A 17,667-nucleotide genomic window follows, 5' to 3' on the forward strand; every position below is an offset into this window, starting at 1 on the left:
GGTGTGAGAAGGTACTATAAGGATCTCACTACCAATGAGGAAATAGAGGCAGAGGGAAACTCATTCCCTAAAGTCATGTCTGACTCTTGCGACCCTATGGACTGTAGCCCGCCAGGCTCCTCTGTTCATGGAATTCTCCATGCAGGAATACTGGGGTGGGTTGCCATTCCCTTTTCCAGGGAATCTTCCCGACCCAGGGATTGAACCCAGATCTCCTGCATTGCAGGCTGATTCTTTACCATCTGAGGCACCAGGGAAAGTCCCTTCCCTAATGTCACAGGCTTCTAGATCACAAGTCCAGGATTCAAACTCAGACAGTGTGACCCCAGAGCCAGCCCTCAGAGATACCACACCTTATAGCCTCTCTGGCAGATGACCGATGTCACAGTCATGTTTCCATGATTTTGAGTTGCTCCCAGGTTTTTCCTGGAAGACTGAATTCCTCCAGGGTCACTGAGAAGGTGCTGGATACCATGTTACTATTCTAACTGCAGGAGAAGTAGAGGTAGCCTATGGAGCTTGCTTCCAGCTGCTGCCACCACATTTGCAGGTGATTGGGCAAGTTGTCTGATAAAACACCTTTAGGGACAAAACTGGGCTGGTGACTTGGGAAGCCTCGGAATGCATTAGATCTCGGTTTTCTGTAGCATTGAAGGCTTCTTGCTACTTCTCCACAGCATCTTCCCAAATGCCCGTTCAGCCCCGGGTACCTGGGGAGGGTCCAACTCTACGCAGGATCATGGCCCGCGTCCTTCCACTCCAGTGGGGAAGACAGATTAGGACAGAGAAAGTGCATGCAGCCCAGAGGCTGAGCCTCTTGGAGTCAGTCTCTTGGCTGTCATCTCTTTCTTCAGAGATTCCAGGCTGGATTCCAGCCCGGGATGTAAGAAGCCATTACCAAGTCTGGGCAAATCAGCACAACCATATTAACAAATTATCTCCACATGGTGGAATTAGAGATGACTTTTTGTCATAGCTTTGCTTCTTTGCATTTTCTAATTTTCTGAAATGAACATGATTACTTGGGCAATTAAATCATTAAAGGGAGCAAAAGTCACTGTCCTTGTTCTGTTCTTCACAGGACTCTTTCCCCAGCCGTCTGTAGACAGCTATCTCAAGGTGCCCTCTACTATATGTGGCTTCCTCAGAGTCCCTTCTGTCCTTCACATCAACAAATTCCCATCACCGCCCTCTTCTTCCACACCCTCCACTGCACACTAATCTACTCAAAACCTTGCAAATGACATAGTGTTTCACAGGCCTGAGGCTACTGGTCTCCCAAACCCTGGTTTCATGAGAAGTCATCTTTCCTGTCTTTGAAGAGGATGCCTAGAACCATGTCTCCACCTGGAATTCAGCCTCAATTAACTACTGGACATCTGCAACCAGAGGTTCTAAACAACCACACTAGCAACACACCTTTAGTCCCACTCTTATCGCCGCCCCCCACATGCAGACACCTCCTCAGTTTCTATCTCTGCCAGGGACACCATCACTGAGCTCTAGGTAGGAAAGCTAATGGAACTTTGACAGATGCTTAGTTTCTCCACAGAAAAAAATTCAGTTAATAAGGCTGCTGTTCTTTTATTCAAAGTGTCTCTTGGGTCTTTCCTTCTTCTGTCTCCTCACTCATGCTCCTGGACTATGGCTGAGGTGTGGGACTAAATCTTCCTCATTTTTAAAAACATCTTTCATTTTATTACTTATTTTTGGCTGTGCTGGGTCTTCGTTGCTGCATGGGCTTTTCTCTAGTTGTGGCAAGTAAGGGCTACGCTCTAGCCAGTGGCTTCTTTTGTTGTGGAGCGGAGGCTTCAGTAGTTGCAGATACTGGATTCTAGAGAACAGGCTCAATAGCTGTGGTGTTCTGGCTTAGTTGCTTTGCAGCATGTGGAATCTTCCTGGATCAGGGATTGAACCCATGTCCCCTGCACTGGCAGGCAGACTCTTAACCTCTGCACCACCAGGGAAACCCAAATCTTACTCATTCTTGCATCTCCAGGATCTAGCATAGTCCTCAGCACACAGTATACTCTCAGTGTATGCTTTCCTGGTTGAATGAATGAATAAATGGATATAAAAGAAATCTTTTATAACTTATCTCCTTTAGTTTTTCCCTGCAATCTTTCTTATATTGCTCTCCAGTTGAATCTCCCCAAATGGTGACTTGACCATGTGATTCCCCTCTGGTGCCTTCAATGGTTCCCATTCTCTGCAAGAGGAGAGAATTCTCTCTTCAAAATCCAGCCCCCCTAGAGACACAGATGTAGAGAACAAATATATGAATACCAAGGGGGAAGGCGTGGGAGTGAGATGAATTGGGAGATTGGGATTGACATATATACACTATCAATGCTATGTATAAAATAGATAACTTATGAGAACTGACTGTATACAGCACAGGGAACTCTACTAAGTGCTCTGTGGTGATCTAAACGGGAAGGAAATCCAAAAAAGAGGGGATTTAGGTACACATATAGCGGGTTCACCTTGCTGTACATCAGGAACTAAAATAGCATTGTAAAGCAGCTATACGCCAATAAAAAATAATTTTAAAAAATCCAGCCCCTCTTTCCTTTTCTTTATAAAGAATTTGCTGTCTCGTGCCCTGGGCTCTCCTCCAGCTATGATCCTGTGGAAGCCAGTGGACCTCAGGTGGGCCGTCTGTCCATCCCGGGCACTGCTGGGCAGCCTAGCTCCTTGGCCCTGCTCTGCTTTGTCCAACTGGAGTCTTCAGCTCAGCTGTCAGAGGTGTGTGATCATGAAGTCTCTGTGGTTTGTGGTCAGGGTTTATTCCAGGAATGTTTACTGAGGGCCCACTATGTGCCAGACACTGCTAAAAGCATTTGCTCAAAGCTTCATTTAACCATGTCCAGAGTCCTTCCTATGTTTCAGACCCTGGGCTAGAATTGAGCAGACCCAGTCTTGACTCTCATGGAACTTACATTCTCATGACAAAGATAAAATCATTGACAAATTAGTAATTAACTGATTGTAGTTTTTGATTTGTGCTATGTAGAAAGCAACACGGTGCTCTGACAGATGGCAACAGGGAGGACATCAGTCATTAGCAGAAGTAACTCAGACCATTCATGCATCTGATAGGCATTTATGGACCCCTTACTACGTATCAGGAGCTGTGCCAGGGGCAGGCAGCAGTGAGGTGAATAAGATACAGTCTTTGCCCTTAGGGAGCTCACCCCTGAGAAGCCACATACATACCAGGAGAACCAATCCAGTCCACCCACCCACCCATTCCCACCTTCACACAAATATTTAGCTTAGAGAAAAATAGCCCATTATTTGACTGAATTATCCTGTTACTTTTTTAGTCCAATCTATAAGCTTATATAGGTCCTCCTCACTGTGGGTTGAAAGGCACATTTCACACAAGAGAAGGTGCCTGGGATTGCCTAAGATCAGAACAGAAATCTAACCTTTGTCTGCCTTTTTCCTTCTTCAACAGGGCACCAGTAGTGACTCTGCAAAGCATAGAGCTCTGTGAGGACAACTTCAGACCCCGGCGCACCCACGTGAGCCTGCAGCTGGTGACTGATCTCAGTGCAAAACCACAGGGGCCATGGTAGCTGGGAACTGCGATTTCTAATGATGCCACTTGCTGGGCCCATCCCTTGACCATGCTGAATCGCAGGCTCTCATCCATAACAGGGAAATAAGACCCATTTTATCTCTTTCTGTGGGTTACTGTCAATCAAAAACCATGAAAGTGCTTTGAAAAAGAAAAAGCAATATTCAAATTCAAAGGGTTAGAATTACCGTTTTTATTTTAACTGTGAGGGTTTTCAAGGTTCAAACAAAAAGGATTGTAAAGTTTTACTATTTAATAAAGAAGTCAAGTGTATCAGAAGTTTGATAAAACACCATAGTTGAGTATGCTGTTTAATCACTAAGTCATGTCCGACTCTTTGTGACCCCATGGACGGTAACCCACTGGGCCCCTCTGTCCATAGTGTTTCCCAGGCAAGAATACTGGTGCGGGTTGCCATTTCCTTCTCCAGGGGATCTTCCCAACCGTGGGGATTGAATCTGGGTCTCCTGCTTGGAAGGCAGATTCTTTACCACTGAGCCACCGGGGAAGTATAGACTGTTCACTGTATACACAAGATCCATTTCTCTTCTTCTGAGCTCACAGAACCCCAATTTTTTCAGGAAAGAACAAAGCTTCCTTTCATCTGCTTTGATCTCCCCGAGACCCAGGGGATTATGATTTGTCTTATCAGTCATGGCAATCACCTTCCATTTGGCCAGTGGTGGGTTTAAGGATATTTACCAGTTCCAGTCAATGAGAAATAAGGGAAACTGTGACTTCTCTTTCCCAGCTTGAAATACAATCTCACAAGAAGAAAATCGGGGGACTTCCCGGTGGTCCAGTGGTTGACTCTGAGCTTCCACTGCAGGGGGACACAGATTCGATCCCTAGTCTGGGAACTAAGATCCCATATGCCACATGGCTTGGTGGAAAAAAAAAAAGAGAGAGAGAAAATCTTTTGCCTCTGCCCTGCCTTTTGTGAGGCCCTGGTGCCTGGAGGAGTAGCTTCTGTCTCCCAACAGTGAAGCAATGAGCACAAGCGCACAATGGAAGAACGGAGAGTCAGAACAGGATTCTTGATGATGTCTCCAAGCTACTCCAACGTCCTCCTCCAATTATAAGAAACAACGAAATGCCCTCAATGTTTGAGTTCGCGTTACTTGCTGCCAACTGCATATGTAAATCAGTACAGTCTCTGACGAATGTAGCTTGACAATGTATTTCCATTTTGAATGTACGTACCCTTGAATTCAACAATTCTATTTATCAAGAAATCTCCCACAAATATACTCGAATTGTGCTCAAATAAGTACTTCTGAGTCTATTAATTAACAACATTATGTATCTAACAATATGGTTAGATTGATTATGGTGCATCTGTAAAATGAAACACATGCTGACTCTAAGAAGATTGGCACAACCCTGTGTATTGGTAAGAAATTGTATTCTGGATATATTAGGTGAAAGAAATGAAATTAATAATGGTTGAAATTGGGCGATGGTACATGGACATTTGTAATGCCATTTTTCCTTATAAGTGTATTGTGGTTATTTAAATTTTTCCAAAATAAAAAAAAAAAATGTTGAGGCAAGGGGCAAGAACATTAGTGTGAATAATATGTCATTGTTTAAATGCTCTTAAATATACATATTTTGAATTAATTAATTTATTTTTTGCTATGCTGGGTCTTCATTGCAATGTGCAAGCTTCTCACTGTGGGAGCTTCTCTTGTCATGGAGCATAGGCTTCAGGTGCCCAGGGCCTCAGTAGTTGCAACACACAGGCTCTAGAGCTTGGGCTCGGAAGTCATGTCACATGGCCTTTGTTGCTCCCAGCATGTGGAATCTTCCTTAACCGGGGACTGAACCCACGTCCCTGCACTGGCAGGCAGATTCTCATCCACTGTACCACCAAGGAAGTCCTGCACACTTTTTTTTTAAGGAAATATGTATATGAAGGACAGAAAAAGAATATCCATGGAAGGACACACCATAAACTGAGAAGAACAACTACTTGTAGGGAAAAAAGGAGGACTAGGGAGAGACTGAGTTTTCATATCTTTGCTCCTTTTGAATTTTTTAAAAAATAATACACTATTCTAACACAACATTGCAACATTGTAAAGCAATTATACTCCAATTAAAAAATTAGAAGTAAAAATATTATATAATAATATATAATATAATATAATATATATTGCATAATATAAATATAATTATATTATATAATATATGAATGATAATATATAATAATTTATTTTAAAATAGTTATTAATCAACACGAAATGTAAAAAATAGGTAGGTGATGGGTAGATAGGCAGACAGGCATCCACAGCCTCACACTGTGGTCTCAAGTGCTACTTGGTGTTCAGGCAATAACTCTGGTCCCAATCTGACCTCTGACACCTTGAAAAGGCGATGGTAAGACAATAACCTGAGGCTGTCAAGGCCCCTGCCTCTGAGCTAAGTCTCTGCTTAGAATCAAGTCACAAAGATGTTGCGGACAAGAAAAATTTGGTGGTAGTGGATGCTACTGCCCCTATATGAAAAACAACACAAGACACCATTCCCAGCGGGTGGGGGGCAGGGCGGGGAGGGGGGAGGAAAGATTTTCTCCAAAATGTAATTTCATTGTAGACACTTCTTTAAAAGAAACATTTCTTTATTTGACAGTGCTGGGTCTTAGTTTCAGCATGCAGGATGTTTAGTTACAGCATGAGAACTCTTAGCTCCGGCCTGTGGGACCCAGTTCAGTTCCCTGACTAGGTATTGAACCTGGGGCCCCTGCATTTGGAAGCAGGGAGTCTTAGCCACTGGACCACCAGGGAAGTCCCCTGTAGATGCTTTTATGAAAAGCAAAAAGCACAAAGAAGAGCTTAAAGATTCCTGATACTACTCGCAGTAGTGATAATGCATATATTGGTGTAAGAGTGTGTGTATTGATTGGCATGTGTGTGATCAGAAAACACATACCATTTTATAACCTGATTCTTTCCAGCTCACAAAATAAAGTTATTTTCCTACAGCGTTAAATATTATTTTACAACATAATTTTTAATGAGTGCATATTGCTGCTATGTGATTTTCAATAACTTACTAATTTCCTATGCTGAACATTTAGTTGTTGTCCCACGTTTTTAGTGGCCATGTAATTATAAATCATGGTCAATGCTAACAACTTCTGACTTTACAAACATATAGTACAATATCCTTCCTTTCTTCAATAGATAATTATTAAAAGCAAAACAACCAGACTCAAACAAACAATTATAAAATATCTTTTTAAAGATATTGGGTAAAATTCAAATGCAGACTAGCTCATGATGTTAAAGAATTACTCTTGTGTGGTAATGGTCTTGTGATAGAGAAAGAAATGCTTCCTTATTTTTCAGAGATAAACACTGAAGTATTTAAGGATGAAACGCCATGATGTTTGTAATTTGCTTTAGAATATTTTAGCCAAAAAAATTAATGATGCAAATATGCAAAAATAGTACGTTAAGCCCAAATTTGCCATTTTCATTTAAAAATATATCTTAAAAATGAAATTCTTCGTGCAAGGCACCAGGCTATCAATGTGGGATACAGACGTGAACAAAACGGACCCCTGTGGGACTCGGCGGAGCACACAGATTTTGCGGGAGCACGTTCCCGTTAGGAGTCTCCGATGCAATACTACCGGTGCCTCCAGGACCTGCGTGAGCTTGACTTTCCTCATCCCCTCCACGCCATCATCAAGGCAGGTGTGATTTTCCAGGCCAGGAGCACGCCCGGTCGCTCTCGCCAACCCCGGGTTTCCCCGGGCGCCCAGAGCCGTCGGGTCCCGCCGCCCAGCGGAGCTGGCTGCTCCGGCCTCACTGTCGGGGCGCCACGCCCCCAGCCGGCTCAGAGGAACCCCTCACCGCCACCCTGTCCCAGGCGGCCGTTCCCCGAGGCCCGAGGGGCAGATCCTGGGGCCACCTCGAGGATTTCTCACACCTGCCCAGCCGCCCCCAGCTTTTCAGGCGATACCGGAGGGTGGGCGTGGGGCCCCTGGCGCATCCGAGTCCCTCCCTAGAGGCCCCGACCCGCGGCCGCCCGGCCCGACGCTGCCCGGCCGCCCCGCAGGGCGGGAGCTGGCGCTGCGGGTGCGCCCGGGCCTGCCGTTGCGCAAGCTGAGCTTCGGCGGCTATAAGAGGGGCGGGCAGGCATGGAGCCCCGGAGGGATCGAGGAATCGCGGCGCCAGCAGCGGCGAGGTAAGGGCCCGGCGCTCTCCTTTCTCCTTCTCCGCCGGTCTTTCTTGGCAGGCCACCCAGCCCAGCCCACCCGGGACCCCGGGGAAACTGAGGCGGGCGAAGGGCAGGGCGGACGGCTTGGTTCTGGACTGGGGTAACTTTGCACCAGAGTTCTAACCGGTGGGAAGGCGGCTGGGAGCCGGGGAACGCTAGCTTTGAGGCTGGGCTGTGCCTGCCCTCAGGGCAGGAATCAGCGCTCCAGGAGCCACCCTGGGCCCCAGGAGACTGCCAGAGCCTCCAGCCCTGCCTTTGACATGCTTTGGAAATGGCCTTGAGCACACCCCCAAAGATCGGGATACCCCGCCCCCATGTGCAGGGGACGTTCGTTCAGCTTCTGAGGAGTGTAGAGTTCTGAGGGTGTACAAGAAGTCTTGTTCTGCGGGTGAGAATTCAGGCACCATTTTCCAGCAGGGTTCCTGACTTGTGAATGCGAAGGACTGTATAAAACCCAGGCTATAGGATGGAGATGAGGAAGTAGGGGTGAGCAGAAAAACTGGGAGAACCTGAATCTCCCAAAGAAATTATGAAAGATCTCACTGCATCTGGCCTCAAAGTCATGAGAATTGCCTTTTACACTATGGATAAAATAGGGTTCCTTTGGGGCGACCAAACAGGCGATCCTGGGAAAGCCCTGTTAAACTTTTCCCACTGTAACCATTTCTGTAGCCCAAACTGATAAATGCACACTATTGACAGGTGGGCCCCCGGGTGACACCTACCAGGCCTACCATCTATCCTGGCTTGGTTTCAATTTCATGGTGGATGGGTTTGCCTTCACACTCCAGTTTCTATAGCTTAAAGATGTGGCACTGTGGAAAAGTGAATTCTTAAATACAGTTTTTGATTCAAGTGACACTTGATGGTGGCCTGGTTGTCATTTGAGAATAGCAGCCTTGGAGGGGATGGGAAGATAGTCTGCAGGGGAGGCGAGGCAGAGGGCAGGGATTGGAAGCACCACCCCAGGTGCAAGAGCTCAAAGACTCCCCAGGCTCTGGTGTTTGCTCTGTAGAGCCTAAGGTGGCAGTGCAGTGGGCAGCTAGGACCAGGTGGGACAGAGGATATCCGGCCTCTTCCCACCAGGACAGTGTGCAGAACCATACTCGCTCTCACTCTAATGCCCTCCTGAGTAGGAACGTCTTGCTGATCTTTTCTCTCATGTAGGCAGGGGGAGAAGGCATGAGAAAAGCAGTGGGTGTGACTCGGTTCTTTCCTTTTCAAGCAGTTGAGGACACTGGGCAGAGGGGAACGTTTCCATGTTGGCCAAAGGAGCATCCCTCTCACATTTTGTACATCTTATGCCCAAAATAACTCTTCTTGGTATTTGGGGGAAATATTTTCCTCCCCCTCCATTCCAGGAAATGGCTCCAAGCGCCAAGGACAGAGCCAAGGAGATTGCAATGAATTCCTGCCCGTCAGCAGCAGGCGGATGCCTCTCGCATCTGAGTGGCCTGTGCAGGGTGTGGAGGTGACCGTTTGGGAGAACCTGGGTCTTTGTCCCCGCTCTAGCCTAGATGCCACTTAGGGGAATGTGGTGGAGGTGGTCAGTGGGAGTCAGAGAGAGATTAGGGCTCCAGGGATGGGGAATCCTCATGGTGTGTGTATCCTTCAACCGCATGCATGTAATTGAAAGGAAAACTGAGCCAATTTCTCCTGCAATCAGTCAGTCAGTAGGCTCTGTTCCCACCAGCAGCAGGAGTCCAGTGGTGACAACTCCCTCCTGGCCTGCCAGCGAGAGCCTTGGAATTCTTCTTGGTCCGCACAGTTGTCTCAGAGAAGTAGAAAGGATGTTTCAGCTTAAAAACAACACACCTGCCGCCTGGACCCACGGAATCCTTTGCACTTCATGTGTGACAACAGATGTGCCTTGCTTCTCAGCAAATGGCATTTTACAGTCTTTCCTGCTCCATTCCTCAGCTCTCTGGAATGATCGGTGTCGATGCCGATAGCTCATCCATCCCACAGAAGATTTCATTCCCATCTGTGCACACACTGAGTTTGTACTCTGGGGTACTCCAGACTGGGTGTGCTACGGAAGAAGTAGAGAAGCCCCAGAGAAGACAGGCTGGGCAGAGCAGAGACCTCTGGGAAGGGCAGGAGGCCCAGAGCGCAGTAGGAGCAGCCAGGCTGATGAATGGGACCAAGTCAGGGAGTACCTGGGACAATAGTTAAGATGGAACAGAATTCAGGAAGCCGAAGGGAATAGGGGCCCATGTGGTGTTAGAGGACACCCATGCAGTGCAGGAAGCCATGAAAAGGAGATCAGGATTCTGCAGCATATTCTGTCTTCATTAAGAATGCTTCTTAGGAATTCCAGCTGGGCAAAACTGAATTCTAGGTAGACTTTAAAATGGGAGCAGCCTAACTATCTAGAGGTAGATTAACCTCATTAGATAATGAAAACCAGAGATGGGAAATATTTCATTCATTCATTCCACAAATATTCAGTGAGGACCTACTCTGTGCCAAGGCCTTGGGGGAGATGCTGAACAAGTGACATATCCACCACTCCTGGACCCAGCAGACATCAATAATTGATCACGGCATACTGGAGGGAGCTTCAGATTCCTCTCCACTCAGCACTCCAAGAAACCACTAAAAACTGATCCGAGCTGACACAGGAATTGAAACCTATTTGTTGTTTCTGATGAGATTGAATCTAAGGGTAGTTTCCGATGAACAGAAAAACTATAACTCTTGCACCCACATTCTGGCTACCAATTAAGTATGTTAACCTGATTTCTCAACCAGGTTCCTACTTGCAAATAAGAGAAAATCACTCATGCTAGCTCCGTGTTTTCAACTGTATATTGCAACCAACATTTAAAACCAGAATGGAGACTCTCCAGTGTGCGTCACCCATAGTGAAGATGAATTTCATTTCCTGACACTTGTTTTTCTTACAGATGTGTATCTATATGTCTCCTAGATGAAAAACTATATATTCAGAAAGTTGAAAATCACTCAAGTGAGCAGTATATGTGAAAGAGCATCTCACCCTTAAGGCTAAGGACAGGGCGAAGCTAGAACCAACAAGGACAGGAACCAGAAAGAAGGTCAAGGAAAAGCACAAGCATTGACCATAATCTGCACGCCCCACTCCCCCAAGTGGGTAGATGGACCCTGGTCTCTCTTAACTACTCCATGCATGTGATGTCAGCCATGGCTACACTTGAGTTTCTGAGTCTTCATCAGAAGCAAACGGGACTCCTCAGAGCATACTTTAAATTCCTGAGAGAGATATTAACTGACCCAGTCAGGACGTGGAGGAGGAAAGGGAAGAGAAAAGAGTATTCTGCTTCTCTTGCCCACTATTGTTCACGCAAACATCGCCTCCAGGATTCGTGTGTGTGTGTGTGTGTGTGTGTGTGTGTGTCCTGCATAGGGCAGATCCCCCAGAAGGTCCCGACCACCCACAGAATCAAGCCCAGGACCTTCTACACTACTCCAGCCTCACATACACTACTCTTCTACCATATTGAATTCTCTCAAACCCACCCGCGTATCCCAGCTCCACACTGTCCCCTTGGCCTGGAATGCCCTGCTTGCTTCCCTCCCCCTGGGGAACTCCTGTCCTTCAGGTCTCAGGGCAAAGCTGTCTCGGCTGCCCAGAGTCAGCCCTTTTCCCTGTGCTCCCCCAGCTCCAGGTTCCTTCCCTTATAACTTTCACCAGATTGTATTAAAATGAGTTGTTTAAGCTTCTGTCTGTTCCACTGGATTCTGAAGAACTCAGAGGACCCAAACTTCTCTGTCTCCTTCATCCCTTGTCCTCTCTCCATCCCCAAGTCCCTTCCTACTTAGAGTTAGGGAGAAAGGAATGAAGGAAGGCTGAGAGGGAAGAATTCAAGGGGACCAACAGGCAAGATTTCTACAGGGAGAGAGGGCATAGACTGCCCAAAGCTTTTTCCTTAAAATGAATAGTAAATACCACATTCAGTTTAGTCACTCAGTCGTGTCCAACTGTTTGCGACCCTATGAACCACAGCATGCCAGGCCTCCCTGTCCATTACCAACTCCCAGAGTTTACCCAAACTCATGTCCATTGACTCGGCGATGCCATCCAACCATATCATCCTCTGTCAAATACCACATTACCTGGTGGAATTTAATTTTCACTAACAAACCAAAGATCATTGGCGTTGTTGTTCGGTTGCTCAGTTGTATCTGACTCTTTGTGACCCCATGGACTGCAGCACACCAGGCTTCCCTGTCCTTCACCATCTCCCAGAGCTTGCTCAAACTCAAGTCCATTGAGTTAGTGATGCCCTCCAACCATCTCATCCTCTGTCCTTATCTTTCCCAGCATCAAGGTCTTTTCCAATGAGTCAGCTCTTCACATCAGGTGGCCAAAGTATTGGAGCTTCAGCTTCAGCATCAGTCCTTCCAATGAATATTCAGGGTTGATTTCCTTTAGGATTGACTGGTTTGATCTCCTTGCAGTCCTAGGGACTCTCAAGAGAGATTACTGGAGAGAGGGGTATAAAAACCTGCTGGCTGGAGAAGAAGGAAGAGAGAAAGCTGTGCCGGGTCACTTGCTTACCTCTGGTACCTTCTACAGGGAGAAGGCAGAAGAGCTTGCATAGCTCAAAGCTAGTGGCTTTTACCAGCAAATGCTTGTGACCCGGAGCTTTCCCTATCTCCCCCACCACTCTCTCCACTGCTAGAACCCGGGGCAGGCCTGCCCTGGGCCCAGCTAAACTTCATGTGTGTTTGTGTGTGTGTGTGTGATCTAGAGAAACACCTCCTACCTTGACATGGAGGCCCCCACTTGGTCTGCTGCGTCCCCCCGGACAAAAGGGCAGGTGAGGGAGCTTATGTCTGGAGGCCACCAGCTTCTTGAGGAACCAGGAGGCAAGCTTGTCTGTGGAGAAGGGGGTGCTGCAGCGAACTGCCAAGTGGGGGAACAAGGCCTGCAGTCAACCCCAGGTGAATAGAGGGGGGCCAGGACCCAAGTGAAGTCAGAGTAGGGGTCATAGCGGGGTTGAGGGCAAGGTTACAGGAGCCTCTTCTACTAGCCTCGAGACTTTTTCTGTGATTACATTTCATTTTCTAGTGCTCCCCTGGGTGTAGGGGGTGGAGCTCATTCACTAGTTTTTCTCTTTTCTTCCCCAGTGCCTCCTTGGCAGGGGATGCTGGTATACCTGATGGGGCATGGCCAGGTCTTAATTCAAGGAGAAGAAGGGCAGTCTGCAGCACAGGTTAGCTGGCAGGGCATCTAGAGGATGCACAGAACAGAGTGGGTGGTGGGGGAGCCAGCGGAGTGGAGGGGAGACCTCAGGGTGGAGAGCAAGCCTCCCACCTCATGAGCTGCACACACAGTCCAGCCACCCCCTACCCTCTCCCAGTAGTGACCCCTTCCTCTCCAGGCTCAACATTTCAGCAGTTCTTCTGAGAAAATGACAGCTCCTTAAACAGTTAAAACCTCTAGAGGGAAAAGGCTTTGCAGCCCAGGCAGAAGTCTGACACTTGCCTTTTTCCCTCATGACTCCTCCCACCTCCACCCTCTACTCACTCTCGTCAGTAGCTCCAGCCAGAACTCCTGGGTCTGTGTCTGAAGTATCCCCTCCCCCTTTTTTTTCCTGAACTGAGACCCACCCCCCCAGCTCCAGCTGTCAGCTGGACAGGCCCATCTGAGATCCCACCAATACTAGTGAATCAGCATGAACGCTCGTTCATCAAACCTCTCCTCGTGCCTTTCCCAATTTCCAGCTGCCTCCTTCTTGTCACCTGGGCTGCAAGCCTAAGCCTGGAAGTGATCAGAGCGCCTCACTTCCACAGAAAGAAGCCTGGCCTCCCTGCCTGGCACCCACATCTCCACCCCTCCCATCACACCTCCCATGCCAGCTGGGACCCACCATTTTCGGAGCCCTCTGCTGGGGCTTCCCCGCTCCTCCACCCTACAGGCACAATCCCACTCCTCCATTCTCAGTGTGTGTTAGTCGCTCAGTCGTATCTGGCTCTTTGTGACCCATGGACTGTAGCTTGCCAGGCTCCTCTCTCCATGGAATTCTCCAGGCAAGAATACTGGAGTGGTTGCCATTCCCTTATCTAGGGGATCTTCCCGATGCAGGGATTAAACACAGGTCTCCTGCATTACAGGCAGATTCTTTACCATCTGAGCCACCAGGGAAGCCCCCACATTCTCAGGGCCCTTATTAAATGCCACCTCCTCCAAGATGCTTCCTCCATCCCCTCACTGGAAATAACAGTGACAACGGCTAACATGTATTGGAATTGACCGTGTACCAGGCACAGAGCAAGCATTTTCCATCACGTAACAGCCACAGATGGGAATTATGATTTGTTTCATCCCCATTTTACAGCTAAGCAAACTGAATCTCCAAGAGATCAGCAAACTTTCCCAAGGCCCTATGCTCCAACTGAAACCTAGCTCTGCTGAGCTCTAGAGCTCATAGTTTTACTCATGACTCCCTCCCTTGAGTTATCCAAGGCATTTTATTTCTTTAAACATTCTTCCTTGCATTGTATTGATAGCTAATTAGGTAAGTTCTGAAAGCTGTTGTTGAAGAGCATAACAGTTTTGTTCTTTACTTTTAACAAATTATATATGTAAGTAGTTGACAATGCTGAATACTGTGGTATACTACCTGGACTTCCTGGGAAAACCACCATTTCAGCCCGAACCATCCCCACTCCTGATCCCACTTTCCTGTGGTTGCATGTTCTTTCATCTCTGCCTCTGGCCCACAGTGGGCCATCCATACATGTTAGATGTCAACCATCAAATAACTATTATGCTTCCAGTAGTCATGTATGGATTGAGAGCTGGGCCTTAAAGAAGACAGCACTGAAGAACTGATGCTTTTGAACTGTGGTCCCGGAGAAGACTCTTTAGAGTCCCTTGGACAGCAAGGAGATCAAACCAGTCAATCCTAAAGGAAATCAACCTTGACTATTTATTGAAAAGACTGATGTTGAAGCTGAAGCTCCAATAATTTGGCCACACGATGAAAAGAATCAACTCATTGGAAAAGACTGATGCTGGGAAAGATTGAAGGCAAAAGGAGAAGGAGGAGACAGAGGATGAGATGGTTGGATGGCAACACTGATTCAATGGACATGAATTTGAGCAAACTCTGGGAGATAGTGAGGGATGGGAAGCCTGGCCTGCTGCAGTCCAAGGGGGCTCAAAGAGTCGGACACAACTCAGTGACTGAACAACAACAGAAAACTATTATGTGTCCAGGGCTGTGCTCAGGGAAGGTGTAATTGCTGTCCTGCTCTTACCAGCCACTCCCCACGAACTGAAAATCTCAGGCCACAGCCAGGCCCCACTCTGGTAGTGACGCTGAAGTGAACCAAAAAAGACTTGACGTCTGATCAAGTCTGATGTCTGTGTCCAGGTGAATAAATTAATTAGCATTAAGTTTGGTCATGTTTAGCAGAGATCCAAAAGAACAGTGGCTTCACCAACACAGAGGCAACGTCTCGCACACACTCAGCACACGTCCAGAGATAGGTGGTCCACGCCACTGTGTCATCTCAGCTCCAGGAAGTGCTCAGGGACCTGGCCACCTCCAGCTGCCTGCATCACCATTCACACAGTGAGGCCATCATCCTCATGATCCGAGAGGCACAAGAACGCAGGCTGTGCATGTGTGCTAAGTCGCTTCAGTTGTGTCCGACTCTTTGCAACCCAATGGACTGTAGCCCGCCAGGCTCCTCTGTCCATGGGGTGCGATGACCTCTTCCAGGAGATCTTCCTGACCCAGGGATTGAACCCTCATCTCTCACATCTCCAGCATTGGCAGGCAGGCTCTTTACCACTAGTGCCACCTAGGAAGCCCAGGAGCACAGACTACCGCATTCGTCATTCCGGCATCAGGATGGAGGAGGGGGCAGAAAAGGCAGAGCAAAGGCACACAGCGCGAGAACTGCCACATCGTACTTCTGCTTGTATTCAGTTGGCCAGAACCGAGCTGCATGGCCACACCACCTGGGAAATAAAGTATTTATTCTGAATGGCCACCTCTCTATCTAAACTTGGATGTTCTGTTAATTGGGAAGAAGGGAATAGACCCTGGAGACGAATCACCAGCCTCTAGCAAAAGGGTTAGATGTGTAGATAGGGCTTCCCTGGTGATCCAGTGGTTAAGACTCCATGCTTCCAATGCAAGGGACTAGGGTTTGATTCCTTGTCAGGGAACTAAGATCCCACATGCCTCAAAGTGCAGCAAAAAAAAATTATTTTAATTAAAAGGGTTAGATGTGTTGATGTGTGTGTGTGCACACCTGAGTATGATGTGTTATACATGTGAGCAAGTGGTTTCATGTTGTGTGTGTGGGTGGATCAGGGTCTCCTCATCACTTTGATCTCAGAAGGGCCTGTTAATGTGTTCTCTCTGCCGTGACCCCAAGGAGCTCCCCTAACCCTGGTCTCTCCTCTTAGGCAGGCTTACTCAGCAGTAGCTTCTCAATTCCACATTTCAAGGAACTGTGATTTATTTTCAGTGCCCACTGAAGCGTATTATCCATAGTGATCGAGGGGGCTAGTAAAACTGTTTTTCTACTCAGGTATTACAAGGTGGCCATGACATGCGAGTAACTATGATCAGAGTTAATCTGGTAATAAATTCTCTCGGGAAGAAGGGTGTCATTAATACATAAATCCTAGAAAAGGTTACCACTCAATCTTGTGCCTCAGGGGGAGGACCCCAAAATACCAGGCACCCTCTTGAGATGCCCAGGGAAGGCAAGGGGCCAAATGCTAGATTAAGGGCTGCCTACAGGTAGTGTTGCCCAAGCATTTCAAGTTCTGTCAAGTAATTACACAGTTCAAAAAAAAAGCTGACATTTTTCCCCTGTCCCCCACCTCCATCCCCCATCTACACCCTTATACACACACGTACACACAGCAGGCAGGGACTTTGCAGGTGCTTTTCAATTACCCTTTGAGCCAAGTGCTGTTATCTGTTCCATTTCACTGATGGGAACTGATGCTTTAGGGAATTAAATCTTGCCCAGAGACACCCGGTAAATAAGGGCGGAGCCCAGTGATGAAGTTTTGGTGTCTAACCACTGGCTTCCACTTTTGCTAGGGTTTCATGGACTCGTGCTGAGGGCTTAGCAGTGTTTATTTCCATTCCTCAAGCATTTGGTGGAAATGCTTACTCAGAGAATAAGGAGTTAATAGAGGTAGTGTTGAATTTTTAGGAGCCAAAACAAGCACAAAACCATTTGAAGTACCCTCTCTCGAATTACTTATATTTTTCATACATGAACTAGTTATGGGGGTGCAATCTCTTAGCTTCATCCTAGAATAGAGCAGGGTGTTTGTTCCTGAGTGCCATGGTCCCAGGAACTGCCCTGGGTCAGACATTGGGGTGGCTTATAATTTGGGCTTTTCTCCAGGCTTCCCTTAAAGCCTGGAGAAACTGGTGGGGTGGGGTAGAAGGTGTTCCAGCTTTTCTGGGTGTGGCACCTTTGGCTATGAATCCTAGCTTTGCAGCTTACTTGTTTGACTTTGGACAAGTTAGCATGTTTTCTTGGGTTTCACGTTTCCCCTTGGATAAAATTCAGATTAAAAAAAAAAAACACCATACTTTTGATCAAGCATTATAACATAGAAATAGACTGCTTCTTTCTTTTTATGAATTAATGATTTAGTTTTGGTTGTGCTAGATCTTCGTTGCTGTGTGTGAGCTTTCTCTAGTTGCGGAGAGCCAGGGCGACTTCGTTGCAGTGCTGGGGCTTCTCACTGCTGTGGCTTCTCTTGTCTCAGGGCAGAAGCTCTAGATGCATGAGCTTTAGTAGTTGCAGCACATGGGCTCAGCAGTTGTGACTCGAGGGCTCTAGAGTGAGGGCTTAATAGTTGTGGCTCACGGGCT

The sequence above is a fragment of the Muntiacus reevesi genome, chromosome 6, assembly GCF_963930625.1.
Source record: "Muntiacus reevesi chromosome 6, mMunRee1.1, whole genome shotgun sequence".
NCBI classification, from domain to species: domain Eukaryota; kingdom Metazoa; phylum Chordata; class Mammalia; order Artiodactyla; family Cervidae; genus Muntiacus; species Muntiacus reevesi.